Source organism: Leptosomus discolor, chromosome 9 (genome assembly GCF_034619465.1).
Source record: "Leptosomus discolor isolate bLepDis1 chromosome 9, bLepDis1.hap2, whole genome shotgun sequence".
NCBI classification, from domain to species: domain Eukaryota; kingdom Metazoa; phylum Chordata; class Aves; order Leptosomiformes; family Leptosomidae; genus Leptosomus; species Leptosomus discolor.
The window spans coordinates 23,654,780-23,660,778 of NC_141399.1; positions in this window are offsets into that span (position 1 = coordinate 23,654,780).

Consider the following 5,999-nt stretch of genomic DNA (forward strand, 5'->3'; position numbering starts at 1 on the left):
ACATGGCTCTTATTTCAGTCCTGAGGGTGTCTCGCCCTTTAAGGATGGATATTTTGCATCTCACAACTGAAACAAAATGACCTGATTTGCACACCACTTTTTTTTTCTACAAGGACAGGCTGTTGTGACAGGAGATGGGGGTGAGACTTTGGAGGTAGCTAAACTGCCTCCATATAGAGGAGGAGGTTAGCTGCACATGTCAGGCCTGATCAAATTTACTGGGATTCTTCCAACAGGCCTAATCAAACCTACTGGGATTCTTCCAACTCCTGCGTTACTCCAGCTCCAGGCAGTAACTGGAAAGTTTCTGGGACGTGAAAATAATACTGTAAGTTGCACTAACTCTTAATTTGGCATCATACTGCATGACCTGTGAGGCAGGTGACCCAAAGGTTACATCACTGATACAGATTATGGATGACAGGACACATAGTCCCAATTTTCATAGTACCATGTCTTTGCTACCAGACTTTTGTCTCTAATTCCGCTGTTTCTTGAGATGGAAAAACACTTCTCACATTTCATCATTTATCATGTTTAAGTACTTTCACCATCATGGAACATCAGAACTAAGAAGTGATTTTCTTTTCTAAGGGAGGTCAAGAAGCTGTTGAAGGGCTTTTGCCAAATTCCCTCATTCTATTAAAGGATGAATGTGCAACAAATTACTTGAACAGTTTTAATAAACTCGCATGATTACTGGCAAGCCTGAGTGGCCAGTCCCTTTCATATGGGACATTGCTTAGACTTGGTTTTCTGTTTGCCAAAAGCTGGTTTTGCTAGCAATTCAGATTCTGGGACCCATCTTCAAATGTATCTGCACCAAGTGGATCCTTGAACTTTAAAAGAGACCATGAACATGGTCAGATGAACAGCCAGAAAAGAGTTGTCTGGAAGGACAGGGCTGTTATTTGATTCCATTTCAAACTGGAGCCCCATTATAATGAAGTATTTCTCTTTGGAAAGCAGTCTGTCCTCCCAGAAGGGCTTTTTATGATTTTCAGCATGAGATGAATGATCTCCTGGATGATAAAGCACATGTTAAACAGGCCAAACCTTCAGAGCTAATAGGCTGCTGGTTATTTATTATAACAATCATATGCTTGTGCTTTCAAGTATGCAGCAATTAATAAACTGCCTTACCACAGCACCCCAGCATTATCCGTGATATTGTCAAAACCATTCAAGTTGCACTTGTCTCAACAGAAGCGAAATGGTATAAGGAAAAAACATTTCCTTTGTCTTGGGAAAACAGAGCTATCAGTTGAGAAATTACATCAGTACTCTGCATGAGCTGGGTTGTAATTTCTCTGTCTTCTGACTTTTATGGTGTATTTGGGGCCTAATTTTGAAGGATTTCAAGAAATTTAGAGAAGCCTGACTTCTGTATGATCTGTAACTATTTTCTGCTTGTTATGAGATTTAGATCATCTTCTCACATTGGCTGCTGACTTATGCTTGTTGCCCTGCTTCCTGCCCTTCAAATTTGTAAGGAGAATATTAGAACTCAGCAGAACTTTTAAAGGAAATATCTTTCAGCCAAAAGTATGGATTCAGCTATTCCAGAACATTTTGTGAATGTGTATTAATTTAAAGGATTATTATTTGTGTAGAATTTTTTTTCAATAAAAACATTTCACTTATATGTATTTAAAACACAATTTCAGGACAGACTGACTTTTTTTTAAATTCCACTGTTTTAAATATTGCATGTTGTAAAAAGATAACGTGAGCCCTAAATTTTCTGCAAAGAACTTTTTTTTCAGAGTGACTAGTGAACCAAGAATGTTATTTTTTGCTCAGCTTTGTTTCTTCTACAATGCTGTAAGGTTTCCTAATCCGTTCACCTTGAAAAGTCTGCTGGCAGAAAACTGGAGCTTGGAGAATGTCCAAAATCCAGCACGGGTCATTCTCCTGCATATCTTGGGCCTAATTCATGAGGAAATAATTACCTTCCTACACAAAAAGATAAGACTGAACAACAATGTTATGCCCCATATGGTTTGTTTTAAAACTGTTAGAAACTCATTACTGTAAATGTTTCCACCATAGGGCTGTACCTCTGGGGTGAGGACTGCCCATGTGCAGGCGGCTTGTCAAATGTTTGGTGTCCACAAATACAGTTCCTTGGAACCGTGGCAGTGTCGAGAAGAAGAATCACAGAATGCCCAAATGGTAAATACATACTATAAACAACATTTTCTGATTTATGTTATCATAAGTAGTGTGTCCTAAATGGAAATAGCTCAAACATTGGAACAGGCTGCCCAGGGAAGTGGTGGAGTCACTGTCCCTGGAGGTGTTCAAAAGACATGTTGATGTAGCGCTTCTAGGCATGGTTTAGTGGGCATGGTGGTGTTAGGTCAACGGTTGGACTTGATGATCTCAGAGGTCTACTCCAACCTAATGGTTCTATGATTCTATGTCTTGATCGTATTTCTGTTTCTGCTGGAGACAAAAAGAATCGTACCCCAGCAAGAGTGAACAGGTATTAGCTGAAATATGCGCAGCACTTCCTTAGGGCGCCTCCAGGAGAGCATATCTCTGCCACTGATGCAGGAAGGAAAAGGTATTATTGCGGAGGGGCCTGGTGGGAATCAGCCTCCAGGTAAGAATCCAACTTACTGTGGCACAAGAGGAGGAAAATGAAAGCAACAAACATCACAGCTAGCCAGAACAGAGGTGTAGGTATTTTCATCTGCTTTTTGGTGGTGAAAAAATGGAATGACTAAGCAAATTCCATTTGGAGAGGTTTAGATGTGAATGATTAATGGGAAAGTGCATACGAAAACAAATTTACACCATCCAACCAATATGGAAACTAGTCTGCAAGTTTATTTTTAAGTTTAAAAGTTAATTTAAATGAAAACGAAATAACAACATATTTGTATCTAGTTAACCAAACAACCTTCAAACTCTATTTAAGCACCAAGCATTAAGTACCCAGTAACAAGGAATAAAAGGTAGGTATGCTGAACTAGTACTCGGGCAAGTGCACAGGGCCAGAACAAAAAGAAATGTTAATTAAAAGATGTCAAGATGCAGAATGTTTTCTTGGGATAACAGCCTCCCGCTGCTAAATAAATACCAAGGTGAAGTCCAGGCATCCATCAAAAACTGAGTGCTAAGCCAAAGCCAGCATATTTTAAGAAAACAGACATCTGTCTGGAACTCTTCATAAAGAGACATTACTCCTCATGAGAAAAGAGTGCTTCTGTACAGTTATCCTTGGTTTGATAAATATTGCTGCTATTGACGGACCATTTTTCATGATGGCATTATTGACTTAGCTGTCCACCTGCTAAGAAATGCTTTTTGTATATATTCAAGCAGAATTAGTAAAGTATGCTTAGAAATTGGCTTTTGACTTGAAACTAGCTTATTTTTCTTGTGTGCCTGAATTCAGGGATGGTGTTCCCTGGGTGAACCTTGACCTGACAAAAGCAGTGGGAGTTCTGCAGCTCAGATAATACCACAGTTTCACCTTGTTTTCCTCATTCTGCTGCTGACCTTCTGTCTCTTCGACTACTGGTATCTTGTTGATTTTATTTTAGAATGAGCATCACATTTCCCTATCCAAAGATACTGTTTGTGTGGAATCGCTTTGAGACTCTTGATATAAAATCACAGCAGCAGCTGGTGTAAAACTCTGAACACTTTTTCTAACTCCCACACCATTCGACCAACAGCTTTTCCTGTGACCTCTCGGTTCCCTTTGCCGAACGCCTTCTCCCTGATCTTGAGCCGCCCTGCCCGTCGCGGAGGTCCCCCAGCTCCCCGCACCGAAGGCGCCATTGCACACACCTTCCCCGCAGCCCTGGCAGCACCACCCCTGGCTCTTCTACCCGCGACAGCGGCCCCTTGCGCCCCCCACCCGGCAGCACCGCGGCCCGGCCGCCCCACGGCCCCAGCGCCCCGCTCTCCCCTGCGCAGGCGGTGCCAACCCTGCCCTTCCGCGAGCCTCTGCGCTGCGCCCCGCGCTCCTGGGCCCTGGGGGCTGCCACTAGCGCCGTGCCCCGCCCGAACCCCCCGTGTCTCCGCCCCGCGGCGGGGCGGGGCCGCGGGGGCTGTCGGTGCCGGGCTGCAGGGCGCAGCGTACCGTGCGCGGGCTGGCCAGCGCGCCTGCGGAAGGCGGGGGGAATGTGAGTATAGGGATGTAGACGCAGGGACAGGGGCGGGCGAGAGCTCCGCCGGCGGGAGATGGCTCTCGGGGCTGCGGCAGCGGGGCACGGCTGGCGCCCGGGCCCCGTGCAGGCTTGCCGGGCTTCGGGGCCTGCCGCCCTCCCCTGCCCGGGGACAGGGCCGCAAGGTGCGCCCCCGAAGCTGCCTGGGGCTGCGGCAGCGCCGCCTCGCCTCCCCCTGCCCGCCCCGGCCGCCCCTGCCCGCCCCGGTAGGTGGGCTATTACGACTGCCTGAAACCGGCGTCAGAGCCCGCCCCCGGTGGGCGCTGGGGGCACCTGTTCCGTTGCCGGTGCGTCTTGTCCCGTCCGGTTGGGGCGTGCGGTGTCCCGCCGCAAGTGGGGCGCGGGCCGCCGGGAGGGAGCGCCCGCTGGGAGAGGCCGGACGATCGGCCCCTTCCCTCAGGCCCCGCCGTGCCCGGGCCCTGCTGGCAGGCGGGGAGAGGAACAGGAGCCAGGCACGGCACACTGCCTTTTCCTAAAGCCGCCTTGTATTGCCGGGTGGGGCGAGGGAGGGACCCATAGCTCTGTTTGTGGGCGGTGTGTGGGCCTCGGGACTGCAGGCTCTGGTGAAAAACCTCCATTGTCTTCGTGTTTGTTTTGTTTTGTTTTTAACTGGATTTTAAAAGGGCATTTTTGAGCATATTTAGGCTGGAAATAAGGGCGTTTCTGTTTGTATTGATTACCTGACAAAAGAGCTTTCTGTCTTGCTTAGGAGGTTGTGAAGCTTTTTGCAAACTTCAGCTAAATTTTGGGGAGCAAAAGAGGTCTCAGCGTAACTCAGTAACACGGGCTTTGGGGTGGAGAAGGGAGGCCACAGCTGGTGGAATAGGCTGAGTGTGAACACAGAGTCACCTTTAGCGTTTGGCCTGCCTGTTGACCCACGTGTGCACACAGGTGTCCACTGAGTACTCTGCGTGCACTTGTGAATGCAGAGCGTGGTGTTACACACATGTTCTGTGAACGGGCTGTGAAGGAGGGCTTTGGGCTGGCTGTGCCGCCTCCCCTCGCATTTGGAGAATACAAGAATCTGGAGGGGAGGTATAGGGAAGTATTGGTTAAGGGCTACAGGCATGAGATCAGAGTTGAGAGTGTGTCCTGCGGATGTATGCTATGCAGATACGAAACCAAGCCCCTTTACTTGCTGAGAGGGTCACAAAAGAATCTCTTGCTCCTAGGAAAGGATCCTGGAAGTCTTGCCAACCTTGTATTGTTAGAAGCATCACGTCTAGGAGCAGTGTGGAGGTTTGTTTTGTTTTTTTTTTTTTTCAGTTGTGGTTGGATACAGACTTTAAAATGTGAGGCTAGTAATGTATTTGTTGAAGGTGATGTCTGGAAAACCAAATGCACCTTCTAAGGTAGAGGTGTTGCTTGATGGACTTGGAAAGACAAGGGGAGAGGGGCTGCTGTTTCCATTAATTAATGTCTGCAATGAACTTCATATGCATGATTCGTTAATATACATTCTTCAGTCTTCAGTTCTTTTTTTTTTTTTTTCCCCCACTACTGGTTAGTTCAAGAGTTTAACTGTACTGGTTGGAAGTGAGGGGTTACTCTCCCCAGCCCTACTGCTGAAGAGCAGTTAAACAACCAAGTGTTTCCTTCAGTAACTGTTGGAAATAGCATCTTCAGGAATCATTCCTAATGTAAGGTTGGTGTTAATAAGGACTGTAATTTGGGAGTTTAGTGGAAAACATCGAACTCTGTAAATAATTGCTAAAAATGATGACTAGTTTGTTTTTTTGCTTTTCAAGGCCTCACAGAACAGAGCTGTATGAGGATCCTCCATCAGCATGCTGGCCTATCGTATATTCTCCAGAC